The sequence below is a fragment of the Balaenoptera physalus genome (assembly GCF_965194825.1).
Source record: "Balaenoptera physalus genome assembly, chromosome: Y".
NCBI classification, from domain to species: domain Eukaryota; kingdom Metazoa; phylum Chordata; class Mammalia; order Artiodactyla; family Balaenopteridae; genus Balaenoptera; species Balaenoptera physalus.
In genome coordinates, this window is record NC_138904.1 from 4,091,928 (window position 1) to 4,119,454 (window position 27,527).

Below are 27,527 nucleotides of genomic sequence, written 5' to 3' on the forward strand. Positions count from 1 at the left end.
CATTTTGGTTATTTTTTTTCCGGGTGTGAGATTTCCATTTCTATCATTTTCAAACTCTTTTTGTCATTTTGTTATAGGTATGTCACCAGTAAATCATTTAGAGATGCGTTATTATTTTATTTAGTTTTAATCGAAGCAGAGTAAGTGTGCCTTTTACTATGTTGAAGGGGTTTAAGCTTTTATATCTATGGTGATGACTGACGTAATTCTACTATTATTATTATTATTACTACTATTATCTATTATTATTATTAATACTGACGTATTCCTACTATTTCAAATTGTGTTTTCGTGTCTCACCCTGCCCTTTATCTGGCTTCGTTTTTTTTTTTTTAATTTTTATTGGAGTATAGTTGCTTTACAATGTTGTGTTAGTTTCTACTATACAGCAAAGTGAATCAGCTATACATATACATATATCCCCTCTTTTTTGTTTTTCCTTCCCATTTAGGTCACCACAGAGCACTGAGAAAGTTCCCTGTGCTATACAGTAGGCTCTCGTTAGTTATCTATTTTAGACGAAACTGGGTCATTTGTAGAGACGTGGATGGACCTAGAGACTGTCATACAGAGGGAAGTAAGTCAGAAAAACAAATATCATATATTAATGCATATATGTGGAATCTGAAAAAATTCGTACAGATGATCCTATTTACAAACCAGAAATAGAGACACAGACGTAGAGAGCAAATGTATGGATACCAAGGGGGAAAGGGGGGTGGGTGGGATGAACTGGGAGATTGGGATTGACAGATATACACTACTGATACTAGGTATCTGGCTTCGTTGTATCTGTCTTCTTGACGTCGGGTGATTTTCTTCATTGCTGGCTTGGTTTCCTTACTTTTTCCTACTTGTTGTTTTAAATATTCAAATTTCCAGTCTCTTAATGAACTTTAAAGCCCGTAAGTATGATGATCCTATTTCTGCAGCAGACGAGGGTGGCAACATACTCCAACTAGTGAAATACCTACCCCCGCCCCATTCCTTATTCATACTATTTAGCATTTCTACTCCAGCTTAGATATTAGCATAAAAAACAATTATTTTTGGCTGCGCCATCCAGCATGTGAAATCTCAGCTCCCTGACCAGGGATTGAACCCGCACCCTCTACACTGGAAGCATGGAGTCTTAACCACTGGACTGCCAGGAAGTCCCTTTTTTTTTTTTTTTGGTATAAAATTTTAATATTGTATTACAACTGTTTTTGCAATTAATACATATTATTTATAGATTTACCACTATGGCTCACAGTGGTCTTTCCTTATCTTTCACATTGAATCTAGTACTTCCTATCATGTTTATTACTCTGGGCTGAAGTATATCTTTTCATAGTGTCTTTATAAAGGATCTTTGGGTAAAACATTTTTTAGAGTCATTTATGCATGAAGAATACCTCTATTTCTTTTATTAACTGTTGCATTATCGATGGCCGTGATTGGAATTTTATATTCTCAGATTTTGTGCACAAACATTTCAAATACACTGGGATAGACAAGATATTTCTAAGGCGACCCCAATGATTCCTGCTTCCTGGTGTTCATAACTTTGTGTGATCTCCTTCCATAGAGTGTCGGTGGTCAAGGAGATTTGTTTCTAGACATGGAAAATTTTATGGGAGATTGCAGACAGTTCCACATTAATTGACTTTGAGTTCATCTACAGGAAGGTTATCATGGGTGGGTCTGACTTTATCACATGGAAGGTTTTAAAGGAGAGAATGGGTCCTCCCTAAGAGAAAGGCTCTCCCCATGGGCTGGTGAAGTTGAAGACCATACTGGAGATGTCTTGGGCTCCACCTGTGTTGGACAGATTGTAAGAAGACCCCCAATGGCCCCCCATCTTCTGGTATACCTTCTTGTATATGTTCCTGTCCTTGGGCGTGCCCAGGATCTTAGGATGTGACTTCCCTCTTTCCTGATGCTACATTACACTCCATCTTGCTAGCAGACGCTCTTAGAGACATTCTCTTGCTGATGCTGAAGAAGCAGGGGGTCATGATGCTGGGCCCACATGGTGAGCTAATGAGTTTGGCCTCTAGGATATGAGCGTGGCCTCTGCCTGAGAGTCAGAAATGGCCAGAGCATTCAGTTCTATAGCCACAAGGAATGTTAAGTGGATCCTTCTCCTCTTGAACCTCCAGATGAGAACACAGCCGGCCAAAGGCTTGATTGCTCCCTTGTGAGACCCTGAACACCACACTCACCCAAGCTGTGCCCAAATTCCTGACCCGTGGAAACTGTGAGATGATCGATGATTTAATTTAATAAATGCTTTAAGCTGCTACGTTTTGGGATGACTGTCACACAATTAGCAATAGTTAAGGAGTCCATGAATGACCCCGTTACAACGTCCGGGAAGCAGAGCGCGTAAGACCTTGGTTCTGAATCCCAACAGCCTCTGCTTCTCTCTGACTTCCTCTGCTCCATCTGTCAACTGGGGTAAATAACAGCCCCTCCATCCTAGAGTCATTATACAGATAGTGTTGATTTTTAGAGCCCTGCCAGAGGGACCTAGGGTATATATTTAATAAAGCTATCATTATTATTTCACTGTTGTGATCATTATCCCAGGAACCGAACATGCAGAGTGGTTAATGCTGCTCTGCTAGTACTTTTTCAACTTCTGAGATCAAACAGGAATCTTACTCAGACAGGAAGGACTTCCCTGAAGAGCCATGCTTTCAGAACATGGGACCCTCTCTGGGTTGTGTGATAGGTTTAAACATCAGGCCTCTACTCGTCCAAAGTCTCTGTAATTACGTGCCTTTTACACTCACCCCCAAACTTCAACCATCTATTGATGTTTGAAGTGAGCACATTGATTTTTTCTCTCTCTCTTACATTACAATGCCAACGGCTTTTAATAAATGAGCGGTGGCCTTTATGTGAACTAACACAAGTCCCCCTGATGGAGCAGCTATTAAGATAGCAGCCAGACAGATAAGCAGAATCATTGCTAAGGCTCTGGCATTGAAACTCTGGTCATCTAGGCTTGTAAATGCTTTGACTGTGACCCCCGACCAAAATCTAAAATATAATTCTCTCCTCTAATTATGCAACTCTTAACGTCATAAATTTTTAAAAATTCTAATTGTTTGTACATGACTAGCCTTTGTGTTATTCATGACAATTTCTAATGTTCCCAAGTTACTTGATTTTATAAAAGGAAATCTTCAACTTTCCTTACGTAAATTAGTGAAGCCACTGTGGCAAACAGTATGGAGGCTTCTCAAAAAACTAAAAATAGAGCTACCATACGACCCAGCAATTCTATTCCTGGGTGTATATCCGAAAAACACAAAAGCACTAATTTTATTTTATTATTATTTTTTGGTCACACCATGTGGCTTGTGGGATCTTAGTTCCCCAACCAGAGATTGAGCCCACGCCTTCGGCAGTGAAAGTGCAGTCCTAACCACTGGACTGCCAGGGAATTCCCCCAAAACACTAATTTTAAAAGATACATGCACCCCAGTATTCACAGCAGCATTATTTACAACTGCCAAGACATGGAAGCAACCTAAGTGTCCATCAACAGATGAATGGATAAAGAAGATGTGGTACATATATACAATGGAATACTACTCAGCCATAGAAAAGAATGAAATAATGCCATTTGCAGCAACACAGATGGACTTGGACGGTACTATGCTAAGCGAAATAAGTCAGACAGAGAAACATAAATACTGTATGATCTCACCTACATGTGGAATCTAAAAAATACAACAAACTAGTGAATGTAACAAAAAAGAAGCAGACTCACAGATACAGAGAATGAAGTAGTGATTACCAGTGGGAAGAGGGAAGGGGGAGGGACAAAATACGGGTAGGGGATTGAAAGGTACAAATTATTAGGTATAAAATAAGCTACAAGGATATATTATACAACATGGGGAATATAGCCAATATCCTATAATAGCTATAAATGGAGTATAACCTTTAAAAATTGTGAAACAGTATATCGTATACATGTACTTATATAATAATAAGAAAGAAAGAAAGAAAGAAAAAGAAAGAAAAGAAAGAAAGAGAGAGAAAGGGAAAGGAAGGAAGAAAGGAGGGAAGGAAGGAAGGAAAGAAAGAAAGAAAGGGAGAGAGAGAGAGAAAGGGAAGGAAGGAAGGAAAGAAAGAAAGAAAGAAAAGAAAGAAAGAAGAAAGAAAGAAAGAAAAGAAAGAAGAAAGAAAGGAAAGAAAGAAAGAAAGGGAGAGAGAGAAAGGGAAAGGAAGGAAGAAAGGAAAAAAAAAATCATGCTATGTTGTGTCTGGGGCTAGGACTTTCTCTTTAGCTCTCAGCCACTGTTTAATTCTAAACATGAGACTATTTTTTTACATTTTAAATTTTTATTTAATTTTAATTTTTATTGGCTGCACCGCATGGCTTGCGCGATCTTAGTTCCCTGACCAGGGATTGAACCCATGCCCCCTGCAGTGGAAGCGCGGAGCCTTAACCTCTGGACCACCAGGGAAGTCCCTACACCTGAGACTATTTTTTTAAAAATGCTGATATGTATGACCTCTGCCTTACCTTTTTTTTTCTTTTGTCCTGAAGAGGATCCCAAAAGAATTGCATACATCCATTAGACACAGGCCGACTTCTCTTGTGACTGTAAAGATATAATAATTCCTAGGGTGCCTTATGCTTTCACTCAAACTGGATTCTAATCATTTTTGAAACAGTCATGGCCCCAGAAGGGAGAAAAAGAGTCACTTGAAAGTTGAAGGCTTTTTTTTTTCTCTCACTGAATTGATGGAGCCTCAACTTCTCATTTGATGGAGAACAGCTCCACCTCTGGAAAAACAAACAGACATGCTTTCTTGCATGGAAGTGCTTAACCATAAGGATGCTTGGGTTCTTCTGGGTTCGCTGAGAAGGAGATTCCAAGATGCACCCTTGGAGAAGCAGACAAGACGTGATTCAACTGGAAAGGATTGTTTCAGGAGAAAAACCCGAGTGAGGAACATGGCAGAGGATCTGGGTAAGGCTGGGAGACCCAGCAGAGCTGAACGCAAAGTCTGACTTTCAGCGGAAGAGAGAGGAAGTGGGTAGGAAGATTGGGAAAGGCGGTTTGGGGGTCTTGAAGCCAAAGTTGATCATCAGAGGAGTCTTTTGTCTCCCCAGAACTGCCCTGCCTGACACACTCAGGCATTAGGGGGCGATCAGTCTGGGGGAAGTATGGCCACCATACAAACGAGGTGATGGCTTTCAGAGCACAGCAGCTGGAGCCCCTGACAACCACATTCTCTGCAGTGGAGGGCCTGAGAACCACATTTTTATGGCTCTTCAAGGGGCATTTCGTCGCAGGGAGTTTCTCCTGGACTCACAGCACCCGATTCCAGAGCATGGAATTGCAATGCAGGTGCACCTAGGAACCGTTTTTTTGTTTTTTTTTTTCCTGCATTGTCAGCCTCAACTGCTTTAACATCAAGTTTTGTGTAGTGGCCCAGCTTAAACTTTGCTGAGCTGTGGGAATTTGAGGGTCCAGCATGTGTCCAGGCTTGGTATAGTGGCGGCCCTAAGGATGCCTGGCCTGACAGGGCAGCAGGAGGGGCCCATACAGAAGTTCAAGGCTGACCACTCAGCTACCCTGCTGACAGGGGCTGGGGAAGATGGGGCCAGATCTCTGGGGCTGGGTGCCTACTCTTTGCAGATGACTAGCTTTAGGAGAAATGCAGTACCATGCTGGACTTCCTGCCGGACCCTCACATGTGAGTCTTCTGGTTATATTTTGTTTTATACTCTCCTTTTTCCCAGTAGGGGAAACTCACATACATGCATTGAAACTGCCTCATTTATTCTCTAAAATTGTGTCTACCAGAAATAATAAAATCTCACTGGGAATGCACATTTAAATTCTTATCTAAAGAGCACGGTTTTCTTCTAGAGACTGCAGCTCTATTTTGTGAACTTCCACACAGCTGGGCGGTGGGGTCCGTGTCAACCTTTCAAGTTTAGGTCTTGCTCTAATATAATTTCTCCAGGGACGTCCAGCATGTTTTTCTTGAAATTTCTTGAGCTTCGCCTCACCCGCAATTCAGACATTCTGCCCATGATCAAGGAAATCGATTTCTCCTTCTTCATTGTCAGCCATAGATGTTCTGGAGTGATATCCGAGTCCTGGCTGAAATTTATCTTCTCTCAGTTCTGGAGGCTAGAAGTCTGAGATCTAGGTGTGGGCAGGGTTGGTTCCTTCCAGGGCTGTGCCAGAGAATCTGTTCCATGCCCTTCCCCTAGATTCTGGTGGATTACTGGCAATCTTTGGTGTTCCGTGGCTTGTAGAAACATCACCCCGATATCTGCCATCAGAGTCACATGGCATTCTTCCTGTGTCTGTGTCCAAATCTGCCCTTTGTATAAGGACAGCGGACCTATTGGACTAAGCCCATCCTAATGACTTCATCCCAATTTAAATACACCTTCACTGACCCTATCTCTAAGTAAGGTCACTTTCTGAGGTACCTGGAGTTAGTTAGGTGTTCAGTTATGAGTTTTCAGTGTTAACCCACAACTCCAGTGAATCAGACATAACTCACCATTTCAGGACCCAACTTCCGCCGTGATTGGGTTGCCCAGGAATGCTCAAAACTTGGCAAAAGAGCGGCTCGATTCCACGACAAAAGTTGGCTCAACTTCTGAAAGAAGCATCCTGCTCCCGCCTTGCCAAGCTGTCAGGTTTCCTGAATTACGCAGCACAATCTCCGAAATTCACTTGGTATCTAGAAATTATCCCAAGTCTGGCTGATCAAAGAAGCTTTGCTGAATGCCAAACGTAATGAGTTCAAATTTGCATTCAAATTTGCATCATTGTATTATCCACTTTGGTAACTCTTCACTTTTTAACGTAGCATGACTATATAGATGTCAAGTACTTTATTTTCTGCACATTCCTCACATGTGTTCTTAACAATTACAGCCTGTCTCCTCAGCACCAGCATTGACAATTGTTGGCACTTGAGAATATTTTAAGTTTGTTGTGCTTCCTGGCAGAATTTTTAGAACCTGGATTAAAACCTGCAAGGCTAAGATCTCAGGTTTTTCCCTTAGTAGTTATTAAACCCAAGTTTTATGGTCCATATTTACTACTACTGATTCCTTCTGTATCTATAAGCATAAAACACAGGTTTAAAAGTGTGCTCAGTAATGAAATCAGCAGTTATATAACCGTCTGTGTGGACATGGCAAATTTTAACCCAGCCCTCAAACTGTAGGTTTCTTATGTAAAAGGTAGAAGTTAGGATGTAGGTTTCTTATGTAAAAGGTAGAAGTTAGGATGGGTAATCTTAAGAACTGGATGTTTCAAAGATATTTCATACCTTCAAGGAAAGGTTGAGATTTTCTTTGTCCGGAGATGAACTCATGATTAATCTTTATCATACATGGACTTGCATGTGAAGCAGCATTTAATTTTAAATGACTACTTCAGCAAGAATGATGCAAATGAGCAGAATCCACCTACAGAATCCAGTGTTTTACAAGTCTCTTCTGTAGATTGCCATAGAAAGTCCATGACTATTTTATTAAAATGGAATCCAGTACAGCATTGTGTTAAGTGAAGGAATTCAAGAGTATTTAACTGGCGATTTTAACTGACAGTCAGAGCACAAATGGGAAAATTAAAAGTCCAAGAATACACAGTTATATAAGCAAGAATTAAACATTCTTGGAGAGCAGATTCAGAGTCACTGTTCTCTAGAGGCTGATACAAATTTCTCTTCTAAGCCTCTGGAAATAGTGTAGGTTAGTACAGAGTACACATGTGAACACACACACACACACACACACACACACACACACACAGGCAATCTTTTTCATGGCTGCCTAATATTCCATTTATGAATGACTGTCATTGGACTTCCATCAATGGTCATTTTAGTGTTTTTCTGCACTATTACGAAACAGTTCTGTAATGTATGCACCCTAAAACATAGATCTCTCTGTCATATGGGTGTGTGTATTTCTGAGTGCATCCCTAGAAGTGGAAGGAGATGCTGAATCACAGGCCATGTGCATTTTATTTTTTTTTTATTTTATTTTTATTGGGGTATAGTTGTTTTACAAGGTTGTGTTAGTTTCTACTGTACAGCGAAGAGGAGTTCCCTGCGCTATAGAGCAGGTTCTCATTAGTTACCTATTTTATACGTATCAGTGTATACATGTCCATCCCAATCTCCCAATTCATCCCAGCACCACCACCCACCCCTTACCCCCCTTGGTGTCCATACGTTTGTTCTCTACATCTGTGTCTCTATTTCTGCCTTGCAAACTGGTTCATATGTACCATTTTTCTAGATTCCACATATATGTGTTAATATACGATATTTGTTTTTCTCTTTCTGACTCACTTCACTCTCCGTATGGCAGTCTCTAGGTCCATCCACGTCTCTACAAATGACCCAGTTTCGTTCCTTTTTATGGCTGAGTAATACCACATTATATATATGTACCACATCTTCTTTATCCGTTCATCTGTCGATGGACATTTAGGTTGCTTCTATGACCTGGCTATTGTAAATAGTGCTGCAATGAACACTGTGGTACATGACTCTTTTTGAATTATGGTTTTCTCAGGGTATATGCCCAGTAGTGGGATTGCTGGGTCATATGGTAGTTCTATTTTTAGTTTTTTAAGGAACCTCCATACTGTTCTCCATAGTGGCTGTATCAATTTACATTCCCACCAACAGTGCAAGAGGGTTCCCTTTCTCCACACCCTCTCCAGCATTTTTTAAATTTTATTTATTTATTTATTTATTTATTTATTTTTGGCTGTGTTGGGTCTTTGTTGCTGCGCATGGGCTTTCTCTAGTTGCAGCGAGCGGGGGCTATTCTTTGTGTGGTGCGCGGGCTTCTCACTGCGGTGGCTTCTCTTGTTGGGAGCATGGGCTCTAGGCATGTGGGCTTCAGTAGTTCCAGCACATGGGCTCAGTAGTTGTGGCACGCGGGCTCAGTAGTTGTGGCTCGTGGGCTCTAGAGCACAGGCTCAGTAGTTGTGGCGCATGGGCTTAGTTGCTCCACGGCATGTGGGATCTTCCCGGAGCAGGAATCGAACCCATGTCCCCTGCATTGGCAGGTGGATTCTTAACCACTGTGCCACCAGGGAAGTCCTGCAGCATTTATTGTTTGTAGATTTTTTGATGATGGCCATTCTGACTGGTGTGAGGTGATACCTCATTGTAGTTTTGATTTGCATTTCTCTAATAGTTAGTGATGTTGAGCATCTTTTCATGTGCGTGTCAGCCATCTGTATGTCTTCTTTGGAGAAATGTCAATTTAGGTCTTCTGCTCATTTTTTGATTGTGCTGTTTGTTTTTTAAGTGTGAATCTTCTTTGCCAAATTTCCCTCTCAAGGGGCTGATTCACACTTTTACACACTTATTATCAAAACATTTCCTAGGTGTTATCAATGTTTTAGTTATCTCTCTATTGGAAGGTTAAAAATATGGGTTCCCACCCACGTTTGGATTTGCATTTCTTCTCTTATGAGGGAAGAAGAGAATTTTTTCACTTATTTAAATTTATGTACATTTCTGTTCTTCTCAAACTCTCTGTTCAGGCTTTGTTGTTTGTGGTTAATATTCTGGACATATTTTAAGTATGGTAGCCCACAGTCTGTTATACAGTTTAATGGTTAGTGTTATGTGTTGCATTAGTGTGCTAGGGTTGTCATAACAAAGTACTCCAGACCAGGTGGCTTAAACAACAGACATTTATTTCTCCCAGTCCTGGAGGCTGGAAGTCTGAGATCCAGGTGTGGGCAGAGTTGGTTCCTCCTGAAGCCTCTCTCCTGGGCGTGTAGATGGCTGCCTTCTCCTTGTGTCCGTCTGTGTCCTAATCTCCTCTTCTTATAAGGACACCAGTCCTATTGTATCACGATCCACCCCAGTGACCTCATTTACCTTCATCCCCTCTTTAAAGACCCCATCTCCTAATACAGCCACATTCTGAGGTTCTGGGGCGTAGGGCTTCAGCCTGTGAATTTGGCAGGGTCAGGCACAACTCATCACATCGCATGTTAGCTGGGTTAGGCTACAGTTCCCAGTAGTCTAACCAAACACTAGTTTATATGTCGTTGTGAAGGTATTTGACCGATGTGGTTAACACCCAGAATCAGCAGACTTTAGGAAAAGCAGAGTGGCAGGGGGGATAAATTGGGAGATTGGGACTGACACATACACACTGCTATATATAAAACAGATATAACTAATAAGGACCTACTGTATAGCACAGGGAACTCTACTCAATACTCTGTAATGGCCTGTATGGGAAAAGAATCTAAAAAAGAGCGGGTATATGTATATGTATAAATGATTCATTTTGCTATACACCTGAAACTAACACTACGTTGTAAAGCAACTATACTCCAACATAAACTTTTCTAAAAAGATGAAGGAAAAGCAGATTACCCTTGATAATGGAAGGAGTTCTTTCCTGGCCAGCTGAAAAGCCTTAAAATCAGAAGTGAGATTTCCCACAGAAGAAGAAATTCTGTCTCAGGACTAGAACATCAGCTCCTGCCTAACCCTGCAGTCTGCCCTACCGATTCTGAATGTCACAGCACCCGCAAACGTGGAAGCCAATCCCTTGAAATAAATCCTATGTGTGATCTATAAAATAAAAAGTGTATATAACATATAATAGATAATATACTTTTGTGTTTGTAATATAAATATATGTGATATGTATATACATCTTTAAATAGATAAATAGAGTTATCTCCTACATATATATAAACCACATATTATATGATATAAGATATGGATCAAGGTGTTTTGGGGGTTGGTTCCTTCTGGGGGCTGGGAAGAAGGACCAGTTCCAGACCTCTGTCGTGGGCTTGCTTTTTTTTTTTTTTTCTTAATATATTTATTTATTTATGTTTGGCTGCATTGGGTCTTGATTGCTGCGCAGGCTTTCTCTAGTTGCGGCGAGCGGGGGCTACTCTTCATTGCGGCGCACGGGCTTCTCATTGCAGTGGCTTCTCTTGTTGCAGAGCACGGACTCTAGGCACGTGGGCTTCAGTAGTTGTGGCATGGGGGCTCAGTAGTTGTGGTTCACGGGCGCTAGAGCGCAGGCTCAGTAGTTGTGGCGCACGGGCTTAGTTGCTCCGCGGCATGTGGGATCTTCCCGGACCAGGGCTCGAACCCGTGTCCCCTGCACTGGCAGGTGGACTCTTAACCACTGCCCCACCAGGGAAGCCCTTGGGCTTGTTGATGGCTGTCTTCTCCCCATTTTTCTTCACCAGGCATTCTCTCTGTGTTTGTGTCCTTGTATCCAAATTTCCTCTTTTTCTAAGGACACCAGTCCTATTAGATTAGTGCCCACCATTATGTCCTCATCTTAACTCAGTTACCTCTTCAAATAAGGTCACATTCTGAGGTGCTGGAATTTGGAACTGCAACCTATAATTGGGAGAATCACACAAGTCAACCCAGACCAGGAGGGATAGAGGTCTCTTCCCATCGGCACCAAGAAAATACCAGCTCTTTTGCGTGGACACCGGACTTTTGTCCCGTCAACTATAAGCCAATCTTCAGGAGGCACTTAAGCAAACTGGGCGAGTTTCAACATTTAACCCTGCCAGCTCCCATGATGGGGACTTCAGCTTGCTCCTATGATTGACAACTGGAAGACAGGCCCAGCCTAGGGGAAGAAGGTCATGGAAATTTCCCTGACACTCAAGGCTGCCTCATATTCCTTTTTTTGGATGGCTAAAACCTGAAATGCAACCAGGGCTAAGAGACAGACTCCTTTTACTGTTGGTCCTTAGCTGCTCCTGATGCTTACAAAGGATGACATCTTTAAGACCACCTGCAAAGTTTTAAAATTCCAAAGAGCTGCTCTCAAGACCACAAAGGAGAGCGTGCACCCTTCAAATTAAGTGGAAGAAGGGAGGGAGAATTATGAGCCGGCCATGAGATAGGAGGTATTTCAGACCAAGGCTGAGAGACCTATTTTGGGAAGAGTTATTAACATGGAGGGGGCACCTTTGCCCGGCACCCAACTTACAACAGGGGAAAAAAGCAGAGCAGGGCAGAGGGCAGGGAGCTGGGTTTCGCACACCTAATCCTTGTCACCTTGGCCACCGCAGGCATTTGGAAAAGGCACACGTCTTGACTTTTTATACAATGCAGGGTGCCAGCACAGGTGACACATTTTATTAATTTGACACTCAAAATTCCCTTCATGGAAAAAGTTCTCCAACTCATATCCATGGTAGACAACTCCCTTTTTTGCAGATTTGCCGCAGGACAACTTAAAAAAAAAATACTTTGAGATATGACTGGCATAAAAAAGCTGTGCATCTTTTTAAAACTTATTTATTTTTGGCTGTGTTGGGTCTTCACTGCTGCACGCAGGCTTTCTCTAGCTGCAGCGAGCAGGGGCTACTCTCCATTGTGGTGCACGGGCTTCTCACTGCAGTGGCTTCTCTTGTTGTGGAGCACGGGCTCTAGAGCACAGGCTCAGTAGTTGTGGCGCACGGGCTTAGTTGCTCTGCGGCGTGTGGGATCTTCCCGGACCAGGGCTCGAACCTGTGTCCCCTGCACTGGCAGGCGGATTCTTAACCCCTGCACCACCAGGGAAGTCCTGTGCATGTTTAATATATAGAACTTAATGACATGTGGAGATGGTGTCTACACCCATGAAACCATTGCCACAATCTCTGCCATAAATGCAGCCATCACCTCCAAAAATTTCCTCCCATTCTATTTATTACTACTATTTTTTGTGTGTGATAACATTGAACATAAGATTTATCCTTTCAGTACATGTTTAAGTCTATAATACAGTATTGTTAGCTATAGGCTCTATGCTGTACAGTAGATGTCTAGGACTTAATTTGTCATGTATATGACCAAAACTCTGTATCCTTTGAACCCTCCTACACTGTTGGTGGGAATGTAAGTTGGTACGGCCGCTGTGGAGAACAGTATGGAGGTTCCTCAGAAAATTAAAAATAGAGCTACCATGTGATCCAGCAATCCCACTCCTGGGCATATATCCAGAAAAGACAAAAAGTCTAATTCAAAAAGATCCATGCATCCCAGTGTTCATAGCAGCACTATTTACAGTAGCCAAGACATGGAAGCAACGTAAGTGTCCATCGACAGATGAATGGATAAAGAAGATGTGGTACATATACATAATGGGATACTACTCAGCCATAGAAAGGAACGAAATAATGCCATTTGCAGGGACATGGATGGACCTAGAGATCATCACACTAAGTGAAGTAAGTCAGACAGAGAAAGACAAATACCATATGATATCACTTATATGTGGAATCTAAAATATGACACAAATGAACTTATCTACAAAACAGAAACAGACTCACAGACATAGAGCACAGACTTGTGGTTGCCCGGGGGAGAGGTGTGGGGGAGGGATGGACTGGGAGTCGGCCTCTGGACAGAAGTCTGCCCTCCTCCCTGGGTGCTGATGTTGCAAATAGAGCAGACTGTCCTTTCCACCAGCCTTGCCTCGTTACTGGCTTCTGAGCGGCGGGCAGCCGGACCCCACTTCCGGTAACAAAGAGAACAGCCTGAAAGCCACTCAGCATTCTCTGAGCCCCTTGGGTGTAGGCAGACGTCTGCAGGTGTACGGGCTGCTTCCTTCAGGACCTATGAGCACAAAATCTGCGCAGCCAGAGAAAGGAGGAACTGTGTCTGGAATTCCCAGCCCTACTGAGTAACAGGGCTTTGGTCTCTGGAATCAGAGCCGCGCAGTGCTCACCATGAAGGCACTTTGGGAGTCGCCCCGCGTCCTGTTCAGTGGCTACCATCTGCCTGTGGCTGTCCCCGCTTGGCATCTTTACCACGAAACTCACTTCTTTTTGTAACGTGCACCTTACCATCCCCATCAGTGGAGTTAATGTTTCCGCAACATTAGGAAACACAGAGCTTGGTGGTCACGGTAATGTCTTTTCCCGCAACATCCTAAAAGGAACGGTGGCCACGGAACAACCGTGTTGATTAGCTCCTGCCTGCTGGCTCAAAAAGAAATCAGGCTGGTCTCCAAAGAAAGCAGGCTTTGGGAGAAGCAGAACACCGGGAGGACAAAGGGCAGTAGGAAACTGCACTGATATTTATCGATTCTCCACCTCATCTTGAGAAGAGTGAATAAAAGGCAGGTACAGGAACTGCTGAATACAGGGATACTAGTTGAGCATGGCTGCAAGAAACGACAGAGGACCCCAAACTGGTGACGAGAAACCCTTCTGTAAACTACCGGCAGCCCGAATCAGCACACCGCTCCCGCTTCTTGCAGTGACTCCCAAGCTCGGAAATAAGAGGTGAAGACGACATGACTTTTGCTCTGCTCTGTCAGCCATGACCTGCTACAGCGAGGCCGGCCCTCCACCGGGCTCCTCTCGTCCACGCAGGGGAAGCAGACCCACTGCTCGGGAAGCTCGGCCGGTTACTAGGAAGCTAGATGCGCATTATTAATTCTTGCCACAGTTATGTTTCACACCACGGAAATGATTCTAAAAATAACCTGGAGAATTATGTAACTCTCTTTGCCATTATACTCTTGCTTCCTTGATTTTTTTTTTTTTTCTTTTTAAACGAACTTCTAGACGGATCCACCATGAGCTGCTTTGGCTAGAAGCAATATAAAAGATGTTTATTCCAGTGGACCCTTCTTCTTCATGAAGTTCTACAGCTGCACTGCTCCTGGAAGTTATGACTTAATCTCTGAAGTCTTGGCAGTGCCGCTGAAGCGGTGGGTTAAGTTGTAAAATGAGTGTTTTAACATCTAGTGCTCTAACAGTGAGATGTAAATGTTTTCACTGCATTTCTACAGCCCAGATTCTCCAAGAAAGTAAAACAGGAGAGAGATGGTGAGCTCATCAAGTTGAGGATGTGACAGACTAGGCTGGGTTCACAGAAGAGGACAGACTGCAGGGGGAAAGCCCCCAAGCCAAGGGAGTTGGAGAATTTTGGAGGGATTGACATCTTCTAAGTCTACTCTTGGATACCCACTGGTATGAAATCCAGACTTTGGGGGCACTGTACAGCTTGAAAGTCAAGATTAACCTTCCCTCACCATGGTTCACCTTGTTTCAAAAAGGTCTTCTTTCATTCCTTTTTAATGAAAGGGAAGTACTCAAAGGCATCTTATTACAACAAGGAAATCTCAAATTGCCATTCAAATATATTCCGAGGTACCTTGTACTGTGGATTTAAGTCATTAATGGAACCAGAATGGGCTGGAAAAACAACTAGAAGCCCCCTGGAGTGCCTTGAGAGCTCCACACAAGATAATTTACCTTCTTTATTTTTCGGAGATGGAGGAGGTTGAATCCATTGTGCATTCCTTTTAAACTCTACATGAAATGCTCTAGTGAACACAGGATTTTAGTGAGTAGAGAGCTGATTTATGATTTCTGTGTTTGCTCAGTTTTACTTATCATTGGAATTAAATCATTCCGTGGAATCTATTCAGTTTGGTGAGAATCAAAAACAGGTGGCAGTAAAAACATGTGCCATGTTTGAAACCTGTTTTTTCTAATGCTTTAGAGTTTCAGGGTCCCTAAATAGATCTTGTCGAGTGTTTTTTTCTTCTTTAATTCCCATCTGTATTTAGTGTTTGTTTTTAATGTAAATTCATTGAGGGCAGAACTCTACCTTCTTTCATCCATTAAAAAAATAGATTATTCTCATTTTCCCTCTTGAGTGAACCATGATAGCAATTGAATTAAGTTGACCCAGGTACACATAACTCATCCAAAGTTCAGTTTAAGGGGTTAGATGAAAGCGGGTATGTTGTACTTACTAGTAAAATGGGCAAAAAAATCTCTTAGAAGTATCATCTTAAAGAGCATGTATTCCAAAGTGATGTGAATGTGAAAAGACACTGAATACCAATGAAAAATTTGGCCACACTGATTCAGAGCAAAAGCTGGGAACATATGCAAACCATCTGCTTTCAATTCTTCCTCTAAGTTTAGGAAGATAGGGTTTTCGCTATCAAATTCCTGTTCATCTTATAACTGGGAATGATACTCAGATTAACGTAGCATCTGGGCCAACTCTGCTCTGACCTTTACCAGGTATGCTGCAGAATTTCGTTGCTGATACACGATAAAATCAAAGGGAAATGTTAAGGGTCAGAACAATCGAAATTCTTTGAAGAATTATGGCCAATTTCCTATTTTTTTTAATCCACAGAGTCTATTACCATGCTTGGCCCAAATGATGTTCTCAATATACAGTTGACCCTTGAACAACATGAGTTTGAACTATGCAGGTCCACTTATACATGGATTGTTTTTTCAACAGTAAATACTACAGTTCTAAGTAATCCGAGGTTGGTTGAATCCCAGGATGCAACCGGGGATACAGGGACCCAACTGTATGTTATAGGTAGACTTTTTACTGTGCGGAGGGTCACTGCCCCTAAGCCCCACATTGTTCGAGGGTCAACTGTGTCATTACTGGGTGGATGACTGAATGAATGACTCCAAGTTATACTATGCCTTGCAATTTGGGAGACCACTAGCCATCAAGATAGAGACATGAAGAGTTCTCCCCCTCTACTGAAAACCCCTCATAGCAGGGAGCTTACCATTTGTTGCCTTTCTGCAGGAGAGTAATAAAAATAATAAGAAAAACAATAGGATGCCTGGAATAGAATGCCCCAGATTCATCTTGTTTTCCAGAGAACCGTAATGGAGGGTTTGCTACAGTTGATTAATACTGCTCCTTAGGAAAAGGGAGCCCTCCTGCACTGTTGGTGGGAATGTAAATTGGTGCAGCCACTATGGAGAACAGTATGGAGGGTGCTTAAAAAACTAAAAAAAGAGCTACCATATGACCCAGCAATCCCACTCCTGTGCATATATACAGAGAAAACCATAATCCAAAAGGATACATGCACCCCTATGTTTACTGTAGTACTATTCACAATAGCCAAGATATGGAAGCAACCTAAATGTCCACTGACAGAGGAATGGATAAAGAAGATGTGGTATATATATATATATATATATATATATATATATATATATATATATATATATATAATGGAATACTACACAGCCATAAAAAAGAATGAAATAATGCCATTTGCAGCAACATGGATGGACCTAGAGATTGTCATACTGAGTGAAGTCAGTCAGATAGAGAAAGACAAATATCATACGATATCACTCATATGTGGAATCTAATTTGAAAAAAAGATACAAATGAACTTATTTACAAAACAGACTTACAGATATCAAAAACTTAAGGTTACCAAAGGGGAAACACTGGGGGGAGGGATAAATCAGGAGCTTGAGATGAAACACACACACACACACACACACACACACACACACACACACACACACTACTATATATAAGATAGATGACCAACAAGGACCTACTGTATAGCACAGGGAACTCTACTCAATATTCTGTAATAACCTGTATGTGAAAATAATCTTAAAAAAGAGTTGATATATGTATACATATAACTGAATCACTTTGCTGTACACCTGAAACTAACACAACACTGTAAATCAACTATACGGCAATAAAATTAAAATTTTAAAAAAGTAAGAGATCCACCATAGAACACTGTGCCTAGAACTAACAACATTGTGTTGTACATTTAATTTGCTAAGAGAGTAGATCTCATGTTAAGTGTTCTTAGACAATAAATAAAAATACATATATTTTAAAAAATCCTGATCCTAAATGCTTCTGGGAAGAAAGAAAGAGAGAGAAATCACCTTGATCAAGCTCCTAGCATATGGAGAACAACCTCCAGTGCTTTCAGAGGTGCCTGCCCACTGCCTACTTTGAGTAATCACCTCTCCGTGACATATGATTATCTGCACTGCTCAAATAAGGAATGTGAGACTGAAGAAGGTTAACTGTGTTGGCAGTTTCAAGCAGTTGATAAATGGAAGCACTGGGGTTCTAACCCTTATCTTCCATGCCCAGGTCCAGAGCTGTTCCCTCTTTACTGATATCTATTGAATGAACATGAATTAGTTCATGCTACACTTGTCTTCACTTTAGAGATTTCTCTGGCGTCAGAAAGCATTTAGAAACAAGACGACGCCCTTTGCAGAATGCAAAGCCATTCGTTTCCAACCCATGACTTCTCCCTTCTTTGCTTCTTGAAGGCATCCTTCCCATTCAAGACATCATTAGTATCCTGTGTTCAGGGTTCACACTGAACTGAGCTGGTGGCAGTGAGCAAAGGGCTCTCCCTTCTCTGAAAGAGATTGTGACTTAGCCCGAACTTAATGTGTATGCATGATCTCACAGCTTCTGCAGGTCAGGAGTTCAGGCACAGATGAATCCTCTTGGTGGAGGTTGGCGAGGCTTCCGTAGAGGTGTTGGGCTGGGCTGAGCTCTCATCTGGAGGACTGACTGGGGAAGAATCCATTCCCAAGCTCAGGCAGGTCACTGTAAGATTCGGTTGCCTAGTGGCTGTTGGTTTGAGAGGCCACCATCTTGCTGGTTATCACCCAGAAGCCACCTTCTGCTTTTCTGGGCCATCCTCAGCTCACATGGCCACCCAGCATGACCGTCGACTTCTTCAATGTCAGCAACAGAGAAAGTCTCTAGAGAGAGTCTGCTAGAAAGATGCAGTTTTATGTTGTATAAACACAGGAGTGACATCATAACCCTGGGTGCACTTAAAGCACTGGGGCAGATACAAAGGCCGGAAGTCAAGAAGTCAAGGATTATTGGGATGGTTTCCTTAAAGTCTGTCCAGCATAGGAGGTTGACCAAAAAAGTTATCAGTCTGCTTGTCATTATATACATTTGTCCAAACCCATAGACTGTACAGCACCAAGAATGAACCCTAATGAGACCTACAGACTCTGGGTGATGATGATATGTCAGTGTAGGTTCATCCGTTGTAACAAATGCCCCACTCTGCTGGGGGATGTTAATCATTACTCTCCCAAGTATGGCTTTCAATTCTTCCGTCATCTGGCCTTGATCTACAATTTCCAAGCTCTCAGCGTGGCTGCAACACTTCTTTCCTTTCCCACAGAAGTCCTGCATCACTTCATGTCTTGCCTTTCCTTCTTTGTTCATGGGGCTGTTCAATGTCAGGTCAGTGGGTATGCCTCCTTGCCCTGTTGCTGTCACTGACTGGTTGTGCCTGGTGGATACCCGTTTTGGTTCCATCTAGTTGATCCCAGTAACTACAGTTGTTTCTCTTTGGGGGACCAACTGTTTTCTTCCCTTCAGCTCAACATTTCTGATAGACTTGAGTCCAACTCATGCTCCACAGTGGAACTTCTAACCTAGATTTTAGTCAACCAGGAGGTTATACTTCCTGACCACAGAGACTGGTTCACAGATCATCACGTGACCCAAAGTGAAGAAGACTCAATGAGAATTCGATGGGAAATGCTGAGATACAGATCCTTAGTCAAGTGTGAAAAGATATAGCCCTTGATGCTACTGGTAACCAGAACACTACCACTTCGCTGTTTAAGAAGAATTTTAAAAATACTATTATTTAAATACCCAAATACATAGGTATCATATGTTTATTTATACATCTATATTTATGCATGCATTGTATAGAGATCACATATCTGTATTATTTATATATTTTAAATATGTAAAAACATATTTAGGTATAGGTTTCCCTGTATCATCTGACACTTCAGTACCATGTGTTCCCAAAGAGCAGAATTCTGTCAGTCAATGGTTACTTTTTGATAGACTTGTCATCCTTGTACAGTGATGCCGATATGGATTTTTAAATATCTTTCTGATTTTTGCCCTTATTCTTTTGTTTTTAAAAGGGTAGGAAAGGGAGCCATGAAGGTGTTAGTATTATAATATGAAGTACAGGGAATTTCCTGGTGGTCCAGTGGTTAGGACTCAGCGCTTTCATTGCCGTGGCCCAGGTTCAATGCCTGGTTGGGGAATGAAGATCCCACAAGCCACGTGGCAGAGCCCAAATAAAAATATGACGTACATGTTTCAAAAAGTTAATGAGATTGAAGACCAATGTGAACATCATTCAGTGAGATGAAAAAATGGAATCTCCAGCTTTTGGGGCTCAGACTTGCCAATGGTGTGTGCCATTCTGATGGAAATGAACACCAAAAAACCAAAAAAGTGTGAAACGCTGGTCTACTGTTATTGATGATTTTGCCTAAAATAAATATTTCAGTGTTCATTTTTTGTTTTTTGGACCTAAAGTTCTCTTTTCAGTGTGGAGTTTGTTATCTGATTTTCTCATGTTCAAATGTTGTGTGGGACTTCCCTGGTGGTCCAGTGGTTAAGACTCTGTGCTCCCAATGCACGGGGCCGGGGTTCGACCCCTGGTCAGGGGACTAGATCCTGCACGCATGCCACAACTAAGGGTTCGCATGCCACAGCTAAAGATCACGCATGCAGCAATGAAGATCCCGCATGCCACAACTAAAGATCACGCATGCCGCAACGAAGATCCCGCATGCTGCAACTAAGACCCGGCACAGCCAAATAAATAAATAAATATTAAAAAAAAAAAACAGAAAAAAGCAAATGTTGTGTTAATTTTTAGGAACATTTTGTGTAAGAAGGAAAAGCTGCCTACGTTACTTAAAAGCATACTCACGTTGTGTATGACACATACTCTACTCGGCTACTAGTACATGCCTGGGATTTTAAGAGAATGCATTTTATGATGTCCATGCCCTACCAAAAAAAATGTCCTGGCAAAGAATGCTACCTAAGGTTTTTCTATGTTGGGGGACTTCCATGTGTTTTTTAAAACAGTACCGTTTTCCTGTTATTTTTCCCTTGTTCCCATTAATTCTTTTCCGCAGGAGCCTGAAGGATCTGAGCTGTCTTTAATTCTTTGTCACAATAATGGTTGCCTCACGTTATCAGTATGAAGTATTACCAAGAAATAAAAAGCTCTTCTTCAGGACAGACATAGCAGCAGGGAAGTAGTTTTTTTTTTCTTTCTTTCTAATGTTTGTCACGTTATGAAACCCACTTTGGTCGGATACAGGTCCATCCTGAATTTCCTCCATTTAAAGTAAGTTCAGTCAGACTTGTGGTTGCCAAAGGGGAGGGGGTGGGGGAGGGATGGAGTGGGAGTTTGGGGTTAGCAGATGCAAACTATTATAAATAGGATGGATAAACAACAAGGTCCTACTGTACAGCACAGGGAACTCTATTCAATATCCTATGATAAACCATAATGGAAAAGAAGATGAAAAGGAATATATGTGCCACATCTTCTTTATCCATTCATCTGTCGATGGACACTTAGCTTGCTTCCATGTCCTGGCTATTGTGAATAGGGCTGCAATGAACATTTTGGTACATGACTCTTTTTGACCTATGGTTTTCTCAGGGTATATGCCCAGTAGTGGGATTGCTGGGTCATATGGTAGCTCTATTTTTAGTTTTTCAGAAACTAACACAGTAGTGTGAAGCAATTATACTCCAGTAAAGATGTATGGGAAAAAAAGAAAGAAAAAGAATATCTATAACTGAGTCACTTTACCGTACAGCAGGAATTAACACTGTAAAACAACTATACTTCAGTAAATAAATTAAAAAATACAATAAAAGGGAGATTCAATCAATGACATGGCTCAGAAGGCCAGTGTTGTCACTCAAGCTCTAACACACTTTTACTCTACAACAAGAGAAGACGTCCACAGATGATGGCCAACAAGTCAAATCTAGCCCACTGCTTGTTTTTCATATAGGAGCTCAGCCTACTGAATAAGACAGACATATAAGAGTCGCCATATGACCCAGCGATCCCACTTCTGGGCATATATCTGGACAAAACTATAATTCAAAGAGATACATGCACCCCAATGTTCACAGCAGCACTATTGACAATAGCCAGGACATGGAAACAACCTAATGTCCGTCGACAGACGAATGGATAAAGAAGATGTGATATATACATAATGGAGTACTACTCAGCCATAAAAAAGAATGAAATAGCCATTTGCACGGACATGGATGGACCTAGAGGTTATCATACTCAGTGAAGTAAGTCAGACGGAGAAAGACAAATACCATATGGTATCACTTATATGTGGAATCTAACATATGACGCAAATGAACCTATCTACTAAATAGAAACAGACTCACAGGCATAGAGACCAGAGGTTGCCATGGGGGAGGGGGGTGGGGGAGGGATGGTCTGGGAGTTTGGGGTTAGCAGATTCAAACTATTATATATAGAATGGATAAACATCAAGGTCCTACTATATAGCACAGGAAACTATATTCAATACCCTGTGATAAATCGTAATGGAAAAGAATATGAAAAAGAATAGAGATATAACTGAGTCACTCTGCTGTACAGCAGAAACTAATACAACATTGTAAATCAACTATACTTCAATCAAAAATTAAATGAAATAATAAAGTTCAATCTACTATCCACCTCCTTATGCATATTCTTCTTAAATTATTTAGCCATTTGTTTTTTTATAAAAATTCCCTAAAATAAATACCTTTACCTTTATCAGTATTGCCATCCTCAGACTCCTTAAGTTAAAACAAAAAAAATGAAAAAACTATTCTACTCAGGAGAAAATGGGTCTGCTGTAGTCCTGCAGACTTTTCAATGAAATTTCTCTGTATATTTCAGGATTTGGAAGCCACATTTTACATTTTCATGGCCAGTAGATTTTCCGCAATGGAGTTCCTGCACCGCCGAAGGTTTTCTCAGAGAGGCAATGGGGTATTTAGATTGGTGCCAAGTGCAATGGCTACCAAAGGATCCCATATCATATGACTTCTCATCCCACTTGATTTAAGACAGGCTCCATAACAACTACATCTAGATGCAGAAGTAGTACTCTACGTCCTTCCATCATAGGCTCTGTCATTTCCACATTCCAATATATAGATATATCAAGGGACTCTGAGACATACAGATGGCCAAGAGACACATGAAATGATGCTCAACAGCACTAATTATTAGGGAAATGCAAGTCAAAACTACAATGAGGTATTACCTCACACCGGTCTGAATGGCCATCAACAGAAAATCTACAAACAATAAATGCTGGAGAGGGTGTGGAGAAAAGGGAACCCTCTTGCACTGTTGGTGGGAATGTAAATTGGTACAGCCACTATGGAGAACAGTATGGAGGGTCCTTAAAAAACTAAAAATAGAATTACCATATGACCCAGCAATTCCACTACTGGGCATATATCCTGAGAAAACCATAATTCAAAAAGTCATGTACCACAATGTTCACTGCAGCTCTATTCACAATAGCCAGGACATTGAAGCAACCTAAGTGTCCATCAACAGATGAATGGATAAAGAAGATGTGGCACATATATACAATGGAATCTTACTCAGCCATAAAAAGAAACGAAACTGAGTTATTTGTAGTGAGGTGGATGGACCTAGAGTCTGTCATACAGAGTGAAGTCAGAAAAACAGATATCATATATTAATGCATATATGTGGAATCTAGGAAAATGGTACAGATGAACCTATTTGCAGGGCAGGAATAGAAAGGCAGACGTAGAGAACGGACGTGTGGACACAGAGAGGGAAGGGGAGAGTGGGATGCATTGGGAGATTAGATTTGACATATATATATATACTACCATGTGAAAACAGAGAGCTAGTGGGAACCTGCTGTATAGCACAGGGAGCTCAGCTCGGTGCTGTGTGACAGTCTAGTTGGGTTGGACGGGGGGGTGGGGCGGAGGGAGGTCCAAGAGGGAGGGGATGTGTGTATTCGTGTGGCTGATTCACTTCGAGTGCGGCAGAGACTAACACAACGTTGTAAAGCACTTGTACTCCAATAAAAAATAAAAATAAAAATAAAAAAAAAAAAGGAACTCTGAGCTCCTGGGTGGTGTCGGCAACTCAGAAAGCCTTCATTCAGCACAAGTGCACATGTGCATTCTGTGCATTGCTATACGGTAAGTCCCTTACATAGGAACCTTCAAGTTGCGAACTTTCAAAGATGCAAACGAGCATCTGGTTCCAGCAAGGAACCAGAACCTGTGCCATCAGCGTCAGGCGTGAGTGAAGTTGCAGCTTGCCCTCCGTCTCCTATTGCTGACGATCCTTCAGCTCTACCATCTCCCACCTCCTCTCCCTCCTCCAGTCAGTAACTCTTCCTGCCTGTTCCCTCGATGCCAGCCCCTGGATGCCCGCTGTTGTACTGGACCGCTGTGCTTTTCCAGGTACTGTGCTGTAAGATAAATATGTTTTCTTTATTGTGTTTGTTTTTTATGTATTATTTGTATGAAAAGGATTATAAACCCATTGCTGTACAGTACTACAGAGCCCATGGTGTTAGTTGGGTACCTAGGCTAACGTTGCTGGACTTACAAATGCTCTCTTGGAACGGAACTCGTTCGTATGTAGAGGACTTACTGTACATCCTCCAAACTCATCATGAGATACAGGCAGCACCTGCTCCCCAGTTTAACATCCCCCCCCTCCAAACTCTACTTTGGATTTTCCCACTCAAAATTTTGTGCAAGTGTAACATTTGTTCAGCTAGAGAAAACTGCCTGACTGTAAAAATCCTTCAACTTTATCCGTCTGTTATCATTGCAGTTTTTCTTTAAGGAATCATCAAAAGAGACAAGTATCCAAGGGGATAGTACTGGCATAAAATAGCAGATAGCCAAGTAGATAAAAGTTTAATCAAACCTTTTCGGGCTTAGATGGGAAAATAAAATGTAAATCACTGAAAGGTTAACTTAAAAAAATTTAGATGTAAACTGCTCTCTTCAGAGACCGTCCATATTTAATTTTTATGTTTTATAAAATAGAACCATGTTTTAATTAGTTGAACAAACACGGATTAAAACAATCTTCTTGTATAGCCATTCAAATTCATTGGGCTTGCTGATTCTGCATTTACAGACTTATAAACCCCTTGTTGTTGGCACAAAGAGGAAGCACGGACTCTTTTTAGAGGGAATTTTCTGGACATAGCTGAAAACTATGGAACATGTTATATGCACTTTGAGTGAATCTCTACGGGGCAGACCTTACAATTTTTTTAAAAAAAGTTTTATTAATTTTTATTGGAGTATAGTTGCTTTACATTGTTGTGTTAGTTTCTACTGTACAGGTCTTACAATTTTAAGGGTAGCAAGATTTGACTCTCTTTTCCCTAACTAGCAATATGAAAATAGTTTTCACAACTGAGAATGTTCTTTCCAAGCTAAATGCATGCACCTAACACACCTACACTGAAAAAAAAAGACCCCCAATAAATATTAACACGCAAGTATCTATGTGGCAGAAGCTGGTTAGGTGCTGAGCGTCGCCATTTGCTTTCCCTGGGAGCACAGGAAGACCACCTGCTAAAGAGACCCACACTACTTTGCTTGTAGCCTTGATGCTCAAAATCTGGTCCGTGGGCTGTAACGTCAGCACCGTCTGGGAGCTCATTTTAAACAAAGCAAACTCTCAGCCTCATCTTACACGTGCTCAGAGTTTTCATCACAACAAAACCCTCCCTGCGATTCGCGTGCACATTATCTTACGAGAAGCCGCGTGTAGAGAAAAACGGTAGACGTCTCTGCATCCAAGGGAGAGTCAAGGTTGGCAGGGTTGAGTCACTGAGAGATGGAATTCTTTGATACAACAACTACAATTAATCACACTCACCAATACTTGGTGAAAGTCAAACTGTCGTATGACTCCTCAATTCTATACCTGTGTTGGGACAAAGAAGCTTGGGCTTTGGGTGCTTCCTCAGTGAGGAATCTAAGCAGAGTTTGGGCTTGCGGTGGTCAGTTAATGATGTTACGAGGTTTGTTTTACAGGCTTCTCAACCAAATTCCCCTGTCTCTGGGGATAAGCGTGTCCTTCTACCTCCAAATGGTGGTGGGGAGGGCACCTTTCACTGGGGAGATGTCTCTACTGCTTCAGGGAGACCGAGAGAAGGGTCAGCGTGCCCCCCTTGTATCGGCCATTTCTTAAGTAACTTTAGTTCAAAATAATCAGTATGCCATGGAGGCATATTTTGGGGGTGGCCTGCCCTGGGCTCCAACACCTGTAATCGCCTTACTGTTATATGGGTGTGTGCAGAAAAACCCACATTTACCCACACACAAAATCCCGCCCCCTTCCCCTGCCAATCTCGGTTCACCTGGTGCTTTGTCCTGATGCCTGGTTTTCACCCCTACCCACCTTCTCCGCGAGCACAGGAGAGAAACAGGCAACTCTTCTGCAAGCTCCAGAACATGGCATCTGTGTCTCTGAGATTTAGAAAGGATGGGGCATTCAGAGCCAAGAAGGGAGGCGTCCTTTCTGAAGGTCGTATCAGGGCTCATCCACAGTCTCAAGGTCAACACAAATCAGCTCGGCGAGACAGAACTTAACCTTGCCCCAGTTTTTATTTTAGGGAGCAGGCAGGAAGCCACCTGCTCTAAGTCAGCAGTCTCCATCACTTTTGACCTAGGGAACCACTTTACCTTCTTAAAAATGACTGACAACCTCAAAGACCACCTTTAATGTCTGTTATATTCATTGATATTTCCCAAAGTAGAAGTGAAAACCTAGACACATTAAAAATATTTACTTATTACTCTATTAACTTTACATATAATATAATGAACCCTCTGTATGCTAACATAAATTACATTTTTCATTAAAAATGATGATATTTTAAGAAATAGTGATTAGGGCCCCACTGTTTTGTGTTTGTGCAAATCTCTCAAGTGAGCTTGATAAAAAGACAGCTGGAGCCTCATATCTGCTTCTGAATTCAGTCTGGAGCCTCATATCTGGAGCCTTATATCTGCTTCTGAATTCAACCTGTTATAATATCACATGGCATGCAGCCTCTGGAAAACTTTACCGTAAACTCACGAGGGAATGAGGGGGGAGAAAAGGCAACAGTGTCTGAGACTTATTACGAAAAGTGTTTTGTCCCAAGGACCCCTTGAAAGGGTCTCGTAGACGCTCAGGGTTTCCTGATCGCGGTATGGAAAACATGTGCTTTAGCTGGTTGAACGGTGGCTCTCGCAGAGACCAGGATCAGCTCCGTCATTTTCAGGGATCAGGGCAAAATGAAAATGGGGAAGCCCGTGGATCAAACATCATCGTGCACTTCCAGATGGCGCCAGGAGAGCGTGAAAGCAAGTGGGGAGCCTTCTAAGAAGGGGTCACATGCAAGTGAAGCTAGACCAGGTAAAGAGGGAAATAAATTGTATTTTGCCCTGTAACGTCGGGGCTGAACAGAGCTGGGTTTGAGATAACTTCAGGACACCACAAGATTCAAATCTGTCTGGTGGTGAGGGCTGTTATTATGTGCTATGCAGGAATCGAGGAGGCTGGATGGCTTTCTCCTGGCTTCTGTTTTGTCTTCAGCTTTTGGCTTCCCTACCCTCCTTCCCCTCATAGAGGGGATGTCTCCATGCTCTTCATTTTTTTCCATCGATGTTGCGTGATAACAGATGTTAAGCTCATGGCAGGGATGGGCAGGGTGAGGGGACGGAGGTGTAGGGTTCTGTCTTCGTCATCCAGCCTCACATTTAGGCAGGTCCTGAGCTCACAAGGTTTGCACCCGGGACATTCTCAGCACCCCTGGCTTCCTTTGCATGGCAGC

The 27,527-nt window shown here is 42.0% G+C and overlaps 1 protein-coding gene and 1 long non-coding RNA gene across 4 annotated transcripts in view; both read right to left on the reverse strand.

Annotated features, from left to right (window-relative positions):
- The window catches only part of LOC309653429 (neuroligin-4, X-linked), a 581,567-nt gene that overhangs the window by 351,642 nt on the left and 202,398 nt on the right, over window positions 1-27,527 (reverse strand). The gene's annotated exons all lie outside the window — the stretch shown is intronic.
- Window positions 24,975-26,995, reverse strand: LOC309653348. Its single transcript, XR_014259113.1, has 2 exons — window positions 26,735-26,995; window positions 24,975-26,689 (listed from the first exon to the last, which is right to left on the reverse strand). It is a non-coding gene; the product is annotated as an uncharacterized lncRNA (long non-coding RNA).